This window comes from Cupressus sempervirens, chromosome 6 (genome assembly GCF_028749045.1).
Source record: "Cupressus sempervirens isolate cs-2001-9-10 chromosome 6, ASM2874904v1, whole genome shotgun sequence".
Taxonomy (NCBI): Eukaryota; Viridiplantae; Streptophyta; class Pinopsida; order Cupressales; family Cupressaceae; genus Cupressus; species Cupressus sempervirens.
This window is the reverse complement of record NC_143123.1, coordinates 609,239,882-609,255,305: the sequence shown is the minus strand read 5'-3', so window position 1 is coordinate 609,255,305 and position 15,424 is coordinate 609,239,882.

Here is a 15,424-nt window from a genome sequence, read left to right as displayed (position 1 = left end):
TCTCAAATTCTTTCTTCATTTCATTTGCAAAGGCTTTACATAAAGTATCTTGATCTCCAAATATGATATCATCAACAAAAATTTCAGATAGTAAAATACATTTTCCTTTTTTTGTCTTCAAGTATAGATTATTTATATCATTAGTCCTCTCAAATCCAATATTCACAAGATAATTATGAAGCCTTTCATGAAATGCTCTTAGTGGTGGCTTTAAACCATATAAAGCTTCATGTAGTCTACATACCATGTTTTTTTTGTTAGGATCAACAAATCCTTTTGTCCATTCTATATAGACCTCTTCTTCTAATATGCCATTGAGAAATGTAGATTTAACATCCATTTGATAAACTTTGAAACCTTTGTATGTAGAGTAAGCAAGAAAAGTTCTTACTCCTTCCAATCCTGTAATAGAAGAAAATGTTTCTCCATAGTTTATCTCTTCTTCTTGTGCATACCCTTTGTAAACTAATCTTTCCTTATTCCTTGTGACATCACCATTTTCATCTAACTTATTTCAGTACATCCACTTGGTACCATCCACATTTTTATCTTTTGGTCTAGGAACTAGAGTCCATGTCTTGTTCTTCTCAATCTCTTATTTCATGGCTTTACTCTAGTCCACATCTTTTGAGGAATCTTTCACTATTTTAGGTTCATGCTTGCTAATAAAACATGTATCATTTCTCATTTTTTTTCTTGTCATTGGTCTTCATCTTTATCTCCCATTATTTTGTGCAACATGGTGGTGCCTTTTGACACACTTTGATAGTCTTGGTTCTACTCTATTTTCCTCATTAGCTTTGTCAACTTCTGAATCACTATGTACTTCTCTATCAAGTAATCCAACATCTCTTTTATGTAAACTAATCTCAGAATCACAATGTATCTCAACTTCAGCCTACAACTCAGCACTTGACTGTAGCTTGGTTGTTGAATGCAACTTGACATTCATTGTGTGTGACTCGCTAGTCACTAAAACTTGTTTATTTGCAACTTGATTTACATAATGTTCATCAGTAGACATATCTTCATAAAATTATACAAAATATTTGTATTCGTCTAGTTCCCTTATGGGTTATAGCCTCATATACCTTTGTATATTCATCAAATTTCACATTTTCACTTTTCACAACTTTGTTAGTGTTAGTATTTAAACACTTATTAGCTTTACTTCTTGTGGAATAGCTAAGGAATATACCTTTTTCTCTTTTTGCATCTAATTTACCATTCCTAAAATCTTTGAGAATATATCACTTTCTTCAAAATACATTAAAATATTTTACATTAGGTGACTATCCACACCATAGTTCAAAAGGTTTTGAATGAGTACCTTTCTTGACTTGCATTAGGTTCAAGGTATAGATAGTTGTACTTATAACCTCTCTCCATTATTTCAAAGCAACATTATTCTCCATTATTAGTGTCCTAGCACAATCCATTATAGATATTTTCCTCCTTTCAGAAAGTCCATTTTTTGCAGGGGTCCTAGGTGTAGATGTCTATCTTTTGATTACTTTGTCATTGCAAAACATCTCAAAATCATTTGATGTAAATTCTCCTCATCTGTTAGATCTCAAACATTTTAGGCTTTTAACTATTTCCTTTTCAACTCTTTCTAAGTACCACCTAAACATTTAGAAAGCATCAAATTTTTGTTTCACAAACATAACTATAACCATTCTAGAAAAACCATAAACAAATAGCATAATGTAATTATCACCTTTGTAGCTTTGCACATCAACTAGTTCACACAAGTCAGTATGAACAATCTCCAAAATTTCTTTAGAGGTGTGAGTCTTACTCTTAAAAGTATATTTTTTCATTTTTCCTAACTAACATTGTTTGTAAATTATATTGTCAAGTTTCTTCAACTTAGGAAAACCTCTAACTCTTTTCATGTTACTGATACTAACTTATCAAAATTAACATGACATAAGCTCTTTTAGTTGGATACAAATGATTAATTGTGTGGTGTCCTTGATGTTACACAAATTTCATAATCATTATTAGTCAGTATATGCCAAGTTGACTCAAGAAATGAAGAAAATTCTCAGTGTCTACCAAGCTCACTCGAGCATCAAAGGAAATTTGTAGAAAGTGAATGTTTATTGAGCTTACTCAGTTAGTGAAGGAAAGCTGGATGGAACTAGTGCTAACTAAGCTCACTTAGTTTCCATAGGATTTTTGTGAGTTTGTAGTGTTAACAAACTTCTGTTGGTTAACAAAGGAAATCGTTTCTTAGTCAGTTTCTACTAAACTATGTTGGCTAACAAAGGATTTTTTTATTTTTTATTTTATTAAGCTTAATTGATTTATCTATTGATTTCAGCTGACTAAGGTGATGAGTATTGATTATTCTAAGTTGTGTTTTAGCTGACTTGAAAAAGTAGAAGATATAAGTATAAGGTTAAAATGTGTTTCCAAAGTCTATTCAAGGCACAAATATGTGAATGAAGATTTAATGATGAGAAGAGGAATCAAATTTGAAGGATAAGAAAAATATCATTATGGAGAAGCAAAGCCATATTCAATTAGGAAGGATCAAGTAAAAGCTAGAATAAAGATCTATAATCAAAAAATTAGTTGCATTCAAATTAGTTTATCTCATTGTTACTCTCTAACCATTATATAAATGATCTAAATCTCTTAATAGAGTTAGCTTAACAACTACTGGAAAATCCTCTAACAAGGTGGAAATTCTATTAAATTCTCTCAAAGACCTCTAACAAGACCACTCCTAATAGGGTGATTAAATTCTTTAAGCGGGTCACACCTATAAGTGTGTTTTTTAACCTTTAACATGGTTGGCTCCTAATAGGGTTCACTTCAAAAGAGTGAAAATAGTAACTAATTGCAATTGGTGGTTTTTCCCAAATTAGGTTTTCACGTTAAATCTTGGTGTCATATGTGTTCATGTTATTTTATTTTGTATGTTTCCAACTCACTTAAAGTAATGGTAATCATAAATAACATCTAAAATCTTATATGTTAAGCATTTACTAAGCTAATTTAGTTATTAACAAGTTACAACATTTTGTGCATGTTTACCGAGCTTCAGTAGTATTTAGTTTTTTAGTTTGCATTTTTGTACTAACATCTAAGGGATCTAGGATTTATTTTAGTAGTAGTTGATTCACCACTCCCCTCCCAGTTACTCCTCTTATATTTCCAACAATTGGTATAAGAGCTTTTGGTGCTTACAGATGAGGTTTTAAGGACCTAAGCTAAAGATCAGGATGTCTTACAAAAGAGAGATTTCCAAGCTAAAAAGAGACAATTTTGTAGCATGGTAAGGATTTATGAGGTTACATCTAGCTATCATCAATAATTTAGGTTGCAAGTATATTGATGCTAAAAACATGACTCCCACTAGAAATTCAAATAAGATGCTATTCATGAAATGAGATGTGATCCAAATAAAAAATTAGGCTTGGATGCTCTAGTAGGAAGATTGACAACTTTTGAACTAGACAACTATGGCAAATATATTCTTGCTTCACAGAATATTGAGTCTGCATTTAAAGCTAAACTCTCACTCAAAGAAAAGGGCAAGAAATCAAAGTCTAGTCAATTAAAAAGTGAAGAAGATGGAACATTAGAAGAAATTTTAGACAATGATTTTGAAGTTGTTGAAGCCCTACTTGCACAGAAGTATTCCAAAGGAAAAGGAAAGTAAAAGGTAAAGTTCCTCTGATCTACTTTTCTTGTGAAGAAGTTGGTCACATTATTGAAGGATGAGAAGAAAATCAATAAGCATAACAGCAAGAAGGACTCCAAGAACTACAAGAACTTCAAGGACAAAGGTAAGAAATCCTGGTTTATAGCTAAAGATTCTGATAATAGTGAAGATGAAATGGTATATATTATTGTGAAAGATGAGTTTAATGATAAAGGAGAAATATGGAACTTATATATCATGTTGGAAAACATTATATATGGATTCTTGACAATGGTTGCTCACATCATATGACTAGTGATAAAACAAAATTTGAGTACATGGAATATTATGATGGAGGTAGTGTGAGATTTGGAAACAATGAACCTTGTAACATAAAAGGAAAAGGATGTATCTTGTTGACTAAAGAACTTGTATGTGACAATGCTTATTAGGTTGAAGGACTAAACCATAATATACTAAGTGTAGCATAGTTGAATAACATTGGATTCAATGCAGAATTCATGAATGGATAGGTAAAACTACTAGATGGGAAAGAAAATCTGGTTGGATCTAGCAAGCAAAGAAAAGGTAATATAATTTATCTTGATCTTAGTGATTGTTCATGTTTTATTGCTCAAGTAGAGGAAAGTTGGTCATGGCACAAAATCTTATGTTATTTGAACTTTAATAATTTCACTAGGATAAGAAAACATTAAAGAGTAAGAGGTATTCCTAGTTTGAAGAAGACTAACATGAGTCTATGCAAGAATTGCCAAATTGGTAAGATGGGAAAGACTAGCTTCAAAAGCAAAGACTATCAGTTAGAAGAGTTTTGAAAATTGTAAATATAGATTTATGTAGACCTACTAGAATAGAAAGCTATAGTAGAGAAAAGTTTTTCATTCTTTTTGTTGATGACTATTATATCTAAAAGAAAAATCAAAAGCCTTTCAAAAATTTAAGTGGTATTTGGCAACAGTAGAAAAGGAAACTAGAAAGAGGTTGAAATGCTTAAGTTTAGATAGATATGGTGAATTCAATTCCCATGAATTCAATAATTTCTACATTTAAAGCGGAATCAAAAGATAAGTATCAACCCTTGGTACACCACAGCAGAATGGTATAGCTAAAAGAAGAAACAAATTTATCATGGATTGTGCAAGAACCTTAATGATTGAAAAGAATGTTGCTCTAAAATACTAGAAGGAAGCTATCAGCACTATAGTTCATACCTTTTACAGAGTTCAATTGAAGAAAGATTCAAACAAAACACCTTATCAGCTATGGTATGGGTACAAATCTAATGTAAGTTACTTGAAAGTATCTAGTAGAAAATGTTATATATTGAAAGAATCTAGAAAAGGAAAATTTGGTGTAAAAGGTGATGAAGGAATATTTCTAGAATACTCTTACACAAATAAAGCATAAAGATGTTTGAATTTGTCTACTCACAAAATCATTGAAAGTGCATATGTTAGAATTGATGAGTATGCAGAAAAGAGTGAAGAAGAAAGCAACAAGGACCCAAAAGATTACAGGAGATTTTTTTACTATGAACCTAATACCCTACCAAATCTATCTAAAAGAAAAGAAGCTTTATCTCTGGAGTCCCCAAAAGCTCTAATATTTATCTAGTTGTGGATGTTGAAACCCCAGCTATAGTCTGAAGAACTCAAGTCACAATTAGAGGCTATCAAGCTAGTTCAAATTAAGTTTGATGAACCTGAGTCATAGACAAAAGGACTCGAGCATGAAACTAAAATAAAAAATGAAGATGGTGGAACTCATTCAATGAACAAAGAGCTTGTGTTAAAAAGATATGTTAGAAGGAATCATGCACTTGATTAGATCATTAGAGACAAATCACATGGAACAATGATAGGAGGAAAACTAAAAGGTACATGTATACTTGTTGAAATTAAACCTAGAAGTGTTAAAGATGCTCTAGAAATTGAAAGTTGGATTAAAGGAATGAATGAAGAGATAGAATAGATAGAAAAGAACAAAACTTGAACTCTTGTTCCTAGACTCAAGAATAAAAATGTACTTGGTACAAAGTGGGTATTTAGAAGTAAGCTGAATGAAGATGGAAAAGTTTCAAGAAATAAAGAAAGATTGATGTGCAAAGGTTATTCTCAAGAAGAAGGTATTGACTATGGTGAGACTTTTGCTCCTATTTTAAGAGTAGAAAGTGTTAGAACTATACTAGCATATGCAAAAAATAGAGAATTTAAAGTATATCAAATGGATCTAAATCTACATTCTTGAATGTAATGCTTGATGAGAAAGTCTACATTAAACAACCAGAAGGTTTTATTGATCCTAGCAAAAGAGACATGGTTCACAAGTTATACAGAGCATTATATGGTCTCAGGAAAGCTCCCAGAGCTTGGTATGAAAGACTTCATAATTACTTGGTATAGATTGGTTTTGAAAGGACAAATGATAACAATAGTCTGTATATCAAGGAAGGACCAAACAAAAAGATTGTGTTGGAAAAAATATTTGTGGATGATACTCTATTTACAAGAAATGATGACTTCTGCAAAGCATTTTTAGAAGAAATCAATAAAGAATTTGAGATGTCCATGTTTGGTGAGATAAAATTCTTTATTGCATTGCAGATACAATAGAACAAAAATGGTATCTACATCACTCAATCTAAGTATATCAAGGAGATGTTGAAGAACTTTGGAATGGAAGATTCAAGACTAGTTGGAACCCCTATGTCTACTAGACATAAGCTCTCCAAAAATGATGATTCCAAAGTAGATAAGACCACATATAGATCGATGATTAGAAAATTGTAGTATGTAGTACACACAAGACCTGATATTGCTCTAGCAATTGGAATAGTGCCAAGATTCTCAACAAATCTTAAGGAAAATCACATGATGGAAATCAAGAGAATCATGAGATACCTGAAAGGTACTTAACACCATGGTTTATGGTATAAAATTGGAGGTAATTTGGACTTGAAAGTATTTAGTGATATTGATTGGGTAGGAAGTCTTGATGATAGAAAAAGCAATAGTGGTGGAGCATTCTTTCTTAGTGAAAGACTAGTATCTTGGACAAACAAGAAGCAAATTTATACATCTCAATCCATAGAAGAGGTAGAATATGTAGTAGCAATAGTTAATTTCTCTAACATTATTTGGGTCATATACTCTGATAACACCATTTCAATCAACATATCAAAGAATCTAGTAATGCATTCCAAAAGAAAGCACATTGCTATAAAATATCACTTCTTAGGACAATTAGTGCAAGAAAAAGAAGAAAGATTGAAATATGTGAGTACAAAAGAATGGATTGTAGAAATATTCACCAAGCCATTTCCTAAGGATGTATTTATGTATCTAATAGGTAAGCTAGGGGTCATTCCCCTATCTAAAGTTCACTAAATGAAGTTTAGTGAATGCATCAACTAGAACTTGTTGAAGATCAATCGGTTGGTGTAGAATTAGCAAGGGCATATTGTAGATGAATTAGTACTTAAGGTACATTGGTATTTATAGAAATTTTTTCTTTGGCATGTGTTGTCAAAGAGGGAGAAGTTTACTGTCATTTCCCAAAAAAAAAAAATTTGGAACTAGAATAAAGTAAGGAACTAGAGAGGGAGAAGTTTGGTAAAAGAGGAAGAATGTTCTAAATGAAGTTTATAGCAGTTTCTATAGACAGAAGACAAAATCTAGTGAAAGGAAGATCTCATACTAACAGAGGGAGTTCTTAGTCTAAATCTAAAATTTTATTGTGCTATGACGTGTTATGTTGCCATAAATGCCAAGGAGGGAGATTGTTGGATACAATTGATTAATTTTGTGTTGTCCTTGATGTTACACAAATGTCATAATCATTATCAATTAGTATATGTCGAGTTCACTTGGGTAGTGAAGATAGTTCTCAATGTCTATTGAGCTCACTCGATTAACAAAGGAAATTTGGATGGAACTAGTGCTAATCAAGCTAACTCAGTTGCCAAAGGATTTTCATAATTTTGTAGTGTTAACCAAGCTTGTGTTGGTTAACAAAGGAAATAATTTCTGAGTCATTTTCTACTAAGCTAGGTTGGCTAACAAAGAATTTTCTTATTTTATTGTATTAAGCTTAATTGATTTATCTATATATTTCAGTGAACTAGGATAATGAATATTGATTATTCTATGTTGTACTTGAGCCGACTTGACAAACTAGAAGATATAAGTGTAAGGTCAAGTTGTGTTTTCAAAGTGTGTGAAAAGCATGAAGATATGATTGAAGATTTAATTATGAGAAGAGGAAGAAAATTTGAAGGATAAGTAGAATATCTATGTGGAGCAGCAAAGCCACATTCGATCAGGAAGGATCAAGTACAAGAAAAAATAGAGATTTGTAATCAGTAAACTAGTTGTATTCAAATTAGGTCATCTCATTATTACTCTCTAACCATTGTAGGAGTGATCTATATCTCTTAACAAAGTTATCTTAATAGCTATTATAAAATCCTCTAACAAGGTGACAGTTCTATTGAATTGTCTCAAAGACCTCTAACAAGGCCACTCCTAATAAGGTGATTGAATCGTTTAACAAGGTTACACCTAAGAGTGTGTTTTCTAACTTTTAATAGGCTTTTCTCCTAATAGGGTTCACTTCAAAAGAGTGAAAAATAGTAACTAGTTGCATTTGGTCATTTTTTCCAAATTGAGTTTCTACGTTAAATCCTGGTGTCATATGTGTTCATGTTATTTTCTTGTATATGTTTGAAACTCTATTAAAGTAACGGAAATCATAGACAACATCTAAAAATTTATATGTTAATAATTTATTGAGCTAATTCAATTAGTATTGAGTTACAAAATTCTATGTGTGTTTATCTAGCTTCAGTGGTATTCAATTTTTTAGTTTTCATTTTTGTAATGACATCTAAGGGATCTGGGATTTATTTTAGCAATAACTAATTCACCCCTCCCCTCTCAGTTTCTCCTCTTATATTTCCAACACTTGTGCTATAACTAGACATCCTCAAATTCTACAACTAGACAAGTAGCATCGTCCATATCAAGGTAGAATATATTACCTTTAGTTTGATCACCTTTCCCAATTATTTTTCCATTAGTATCATATATCTCAACTATATATTCTCAAACTCAATGTTGTAACATGAACTATTTACTTGTGACACACTCAACAAATTATAGTTAAGCCCTTCAACCTAATAAGAATTGTCACATAAAATCTTTTCTATCAGTTTGATAGAACCTTTTAATTTTATTAGATAGGGTGCATCATTAGCAAACCTTACACTATTTCCATCATAATAATTCAAGGTAATGAACTTAGCTCTATCTCCAGTCATGTGATGTAAACAACCACTATCAATGATCCATCTATCAATCTTGTTTACACAAAACACTAGTGCATTTTCCTTAGCCTCATCACAATCATCCTTCATTGCAACATACACCACTTCATCATCATAATCATCAAATCCATCTTTGGTTCCCTCTTCTATAATGTACAAAGACTTCTTTCTTTTGTCCTATAATCTTTTTCATTCTCATCTCTTGTGCTTCTATATTTGTCATCACTTCTATTGTTCTTCTTTTGTGGACATCCAACAGCAATATGACCAACCTCATTGTAATTAAAACACATGATAGGTAACTTCCCTTTGAATTTTCTTTTGCCTCTATCAAATCTCCTTGCTAGAAGTGCTTCAATCTATTCTAAATTCTCCTCATCTATATCACTATCATTAGAAACATATTTTACCTTTTTCTTCTTCTTCTCATTAGGTTCCTTCAATGACAGCTTAGCTCTGAAAGCATATTCAACATTGTTAGATTTGAAGTTGTCAAATTTAAATAGGTCAAATGTATCAAGCCTACATACCAGACCTTCAAGAGTCAAATTAGATCTTGGTATACATCTCAGTTCTTGTATTGTAGAAAATCTAATAGCACAGATGGGAAAAAATGTTCTCAAAACTTTTCTTAATACAATATCATCATCTATCCTACTAGTAACTTCATTGATAGCATTAACAACATATTTTATTCTAGAGATATATTGAACAACATTCTCAACTTCTTCCATCCTCATTACATCAAAATCAGAATTGGCTCTTAAAACATTTGCATGTCCTCGATAAATGGTGTGAAGAGCATCCTACATGTTCTTTGCATTGTCACAACCCTTGATGTTGTCAAACTTGGAATAACTTAGGGAAGAGGCATTCTACAACATTGCCTAATTTTCTTCTTTCTTCTTTTTTAGATCTTCAATAGTTAGGGCTTTAGTAGGATCAACATGCTCAATGATGATGGTAGATTGTGCATGGTCTCCAAGACCTCCTAGGTGTAGCTTCATCAAACTTTTTCTCACAAGAAAGTTTTCCTCATTAATCTTGGGTACCTATCATTTTGACATCTTGATCTTTTTCTTCTAGTACCTTTAGACTAGTCCTCTTAAGAAGATGACTTTGATACCAATTGTTGGAATTCTTTAGAATAACTGAGAGTGGGGGTAAATTAGTTATCCAAGTCTAGATGTACAAATAAATATTTTCATAGCTTGATGAACCCATATTCATAAAACATATTCATGCATGCATACATTAGATCATACAATCACTTAAACTTGCATATTATTGTCCTAGGAAAAAACAACTTTGCAAAAATGTAAACATGAAACATAACAGATTCAAAAACACATTTTACACTAGGATTTTATGTCGAATCCCAATTTGGGAAAAACCATTAGTAACAAGTTACTCATTCTCATTTTTATAAAGTGATGCCTATGAAAGGCCAACCTTATCAAAGGTTACAATACAAATTTTTACATGTGACCTAGTTAGAGGATTTAAATCACCCTATTAGGAGTGAGCCTTGTTAGAGGACTTTAGATCATTCACTTGGAATGTCACCTAGTTAAAGGATTCAAAAATGATTGTTAAGTGAACCTTAATCCAAAGGATTTAGCCTGGACTGGTAAAATTATTAGAAAGTAATAGTAAGCCTTGTTCTAATGAAAAAAAACAACTCACTTTGTAGATTATAGATCTATGTTTCAGCCCTCTATTCTACTTGGCTTTCACACAATTCAGCTCTGATAGCTTGTTCACCCTTCAAGCATTCATACTTTGAAGCATTCTTACTTTTCTTTCCAATAGTAGTCTCTTTTTTTTGGTCATTGAATGAAGCAATACTTTCGACCTCTTGTCTAACTTGGTTTCTTGAACATGACTAACCATGCTTCTGACCATCCATCTTTGTAAATAGAAAATTAACATATTTTTCTGTTCAACCTCTATCATCCATTTTAGGGTTAGGTATGATTAGGTAGGATTCAATGAATCTACCCATCTTTTCATTTGAGTCTCTTTTCAAAACTTCTTCTTCAATCCTCTTTGAATTCACCTCAAAATGGTTTACCATAAATTTTGTGCCACCAACTCATCATATTTATCTTCCATACACTTCAAAAATTTCAAGAAAAAAAAATGGTTGGTTCAGATTCATCAAATCTTAGATTTAACATGAATACTAAAACTTGGCTTTCAAATTGTTCTTCCACTCATCATCCACTAGATAATTCAGCTAACACTAAAGTTTACTAGTGCTTGACATCAAATAAACTTTACTCAGCTTACATTGTATCACTTAGTATACACTAAACTTTCACTTTTCTTAAATCCATCTAATTTTCCACTCAACTTGCACTAACTTTTCTTCACACCTACTATCCACTCAGTCAATCCTGGTAGACTCAATTCTTCTTACTTGTTCTTCTAGACTTACTCACTTTATCCAACCTTTGTAGCCTTAAGTAGATAATCAATGCACTATAATATCATTTTATTAACTAATCTTCATACTCCCTTTTATTACCATAACTCAACCTATCCTTTAGGTTCTTTTTTTATCTCATTTGATCAAAACCTCCTCATCAATCCAACAAATGATACTACTCAAATCAAATAGGTAGTTGTCATACTAGCAAGTAGCAGGTTTGACATCAGTGAAAATAAATGATTGAAACATATTCTCATACTTATGTCAATCATTTTTCAATGATCATGCTTAGTTGAATGTTTGTAATATTTTTGTACATCAGATAACCTTTCTTCAAGTCTAATTGTCATTTTTCTTTTGCCTTCTTTAGTGACAACCTTTTCTTCTTCCGCTTTCTTATTTTTTTTGTCACTTCACATAGCCTCACTAGCTGGATCTTATGTTCCATTTTAGTCCTCTAACTTCTTCATTTAGGATATTTTTCTTTTCCAATAGTTTTGTAATAATTGTTTCACTCTCACTTGAATTTCCAATTCCAAATAGTCCTTGAGTATCAACTTTTTCATAATTCAACTCATTTATCTAGATGACCAACTCCTTTCTTCTTTTTATGGATTACCTCAAGTTGCTATAGTATGAACTAGATGTCAATAGTCTAATTGTCAATAACTTTTCCCAATTTGTAAGCCTTCATTTCCATGATCTAATTGTCCAAGTTGTTAGACTTTTTGAAGAGAACCTTTTCTCTAATACCAATTGTAGGAAGTATTGATTGGGAAACTAAGATACTAAGAGGGGGTTATAAGGGAGAATCAATACCTAGAACACTTTAAACCTTTTCACAATACTTTAATGCATTCACCATTTTTACCATCTCATATCTAATGCATGTAGAACATAACTTATAAGATCAAACTGTGATAAAATGTATATCTAATCTATGAATCACATGCATGAAATGTAAGAGCATAACATAAAGGTTTTGTTAACCAAAAAACCTCCAAGGTGAAGGTAAAAATGGGGTGGGGATGACACCCACAAATCCTCACTACTACAGTAATGAATTTAACCTATTAGGGTTACAATGTTGATCACTTTTCATGATTTACCTTGTAATAATTCTACCCTATTAAAGACTATTAAGATTGTTCACTCTTACCTTATGAGAGGATTTTACACTTACAACAATGTAAGGACCCAGTTACAAGATTTATAAAGATCTATTAAAACCACTCTATTAAGAGATTATCCCTAACAAAATCTATCAAAATTGATTCAATACTTGATCATTGGTCTACTTTGAAAGCATGGTTTTAGATCTCCTCTCTTCAACTAATTTGATCTCTTATTTGATATAGATTTACTATCCTTCACTACTTGATAAGGTCACTTCCTCTATTTTGCAATAAAAAAACTTATCTCTTTTTCCTTCTTTGCAATGTTCACACTTTCACAAATGATTTCATTTGTGATCATATGAGAATCTTTCTTGCTTCATGTCACCATAATCATCATCATAAAAAAAAAGGTTTTGATCTACTCTATTTAAAGAATTATTAAAGAGTTTTCTAGATTCTTCCTTATTTTACCTCTTCATCTAATTGGTTGATCACAACACATATAGATCTATGATCTAGGTTATAAAACATGAAATTTCCTCTATAGTAACCTTTTAAAATATTAAATATCATATCAATGTTATCATGAAATGATTTACCTCAAATTTTTCATCATTCTGACTTGAATGTCAATTCTATGTTACTTGACACTTACTAACTTTCATACTCAACATTCACTATTCTCACTATTGATGCTCGATTTCTACTATGCTTGACAACTTCTATTTAACTTGGCATCAAATTTCTTGGACTACTAGGCAATCATTAGGCTCAGCTTACATTGAAAATACTTGGTGACCAAAGACTTTCTTACCTCCTATAGATTTTGAAATATACATGTTTATTTACAATTCTTTATATGATTTGACCTATATAGAGTAGGTCAATCGTAGTGATGATCATCTAATTCTTTCTAATATATAATTGCTTCCCTCTAAAATGTCTTGGATACATCATTTCTCTTGCTTCCTCTAATATATATATATATATATATATATATATATATATATATTCTTTCTACTATCCCATTTTTCTCAAGAGTCTTGGGTGCTAACAACTATCTCTTAATTCTATTTTGTTCATAGAACACATTGTCAAACTCTCTATAAGTAAACTCTCAACCTCTATTTGATCTCACACATTTAGTCCTTACACAAGATTCATCCTCAACTCTATTCTTGAGTATCTTAAAATTTTAAAATAACTCAAACTTTTCTTTATAAAATTCTACCAACATCATTCTAGTGAAATCATCAATAAAAAATCATAAAGTACCTTTCTCCATGGAATCCTCTTGTTCTAGTGGGACCACTCAAGTTTGTACGAATAATCTCCAACTTCTCTATAGCAGTGAGCTACTTGCTAAGAAATGAAACCTTTTTATTCTTAGCCATGATATGTTCTTTGCAAACAATATTAGTAGGCTTCGTGATCTTAGGTAAATCTCTAGCTGCAAATGTACTACTAGGCTTCATAATATTATCAAATTTATATGAAAAAAGCTTCTATGCTACAGCCAAATTTTATTGTCTTTTGCAACCAAACAATTCATGTTAGTAGGATTCAATTGAAACACATTAGTTATAGATCTTGTACCTATTCCAATAAATTTACCATCCTTATCTTTGAGAATGCAATTCTTCTCAATGAACTATAACTGATAACCTTTGTCGACCAATTATCCAACACTGAACAAGTTATGCTTTAATCCATTAACAAAATAGACACCATCAATGCTAGTCTTTCCATTAAGAGTAATAGATCATATCACTATGATGTGATAGTCTACATTGTTACCAACTCTAACAATTCCACTATCATGATTTCTAAACTTAATAGACTTGTTGATATCACCAATAATGTGATGTAAACATCCACTATGTACAATCCAATCATATTTCTTTTCAATTTTAGAATCTAAGGCCTCCTCTTTTCTAATTTAAATTTCTTAATTTTCTTCTTTTATTGTCACAAATCCTAATTCATCATCTTCAATTGCATAAAAATAATCTCTAGGTATTTTAGGCTTAAAATTCCTTTTATACTTCTCTCTTTTAGGACACTACAAAGAAAAAATAACCAAATTCATTACAATTCCAACATTTAAAATAATTCTTACCATCTAGTTCTCTTTTTACAAGTAGGGTTATTCCTTCTTCAATCTTTTTATCTTCCCCAAATCTAGAACTATTGCTGCTAGTATAATCTCCATTTATGCTTTCACTTATTGTAAAACATGGATAGGCACTCAATGCACTAAAAATTGTCTTTACTCTATTCAATTCTTTAGACTACCACAAAATTGATTTTTCTACTTCTAATCTTCCAAGAAAAGTATCCTTGGTGAACTTCTTAGTGCAGGGTATTAGAAGTTCAATCATCTATGCTACTTGCTTAAATGGTGGTGTTAAATGTTAGTAATAATAATCTATAAAGATAAAAAAGAGGGGGTGGTGGGGTGAATTAATTATCCAACAATTAAATAATTTATTAACTTTCAACAATTTTATCCATTCAACCAAAGTAAACAACAACCATAAAAAGATGCACATACACAATTACACCAGATATGTTAACTAAGGAAACCCTTGATTAGAGGGAAAACCCTAGTGGGAATGATGCCCAAAAGATGATGTACTAATAAAAATATTCCTTGTTAGAGGATGGACTTTGTTAGAAATATATTATAACATTTAGCACATATGAGTTCCTATTAAGAGACTTTGAATCATTGTTAGAAGATTCCAACCCTATTAGGAGTTGTAGAAGACAGAAGAACCTACTGTCCAAATAGCTTCTAGGGCAAGATCACCAAACTCATTGTCCAAATAATCTCTCAACTATTCCTTTTAGAATAATTATATGTATTA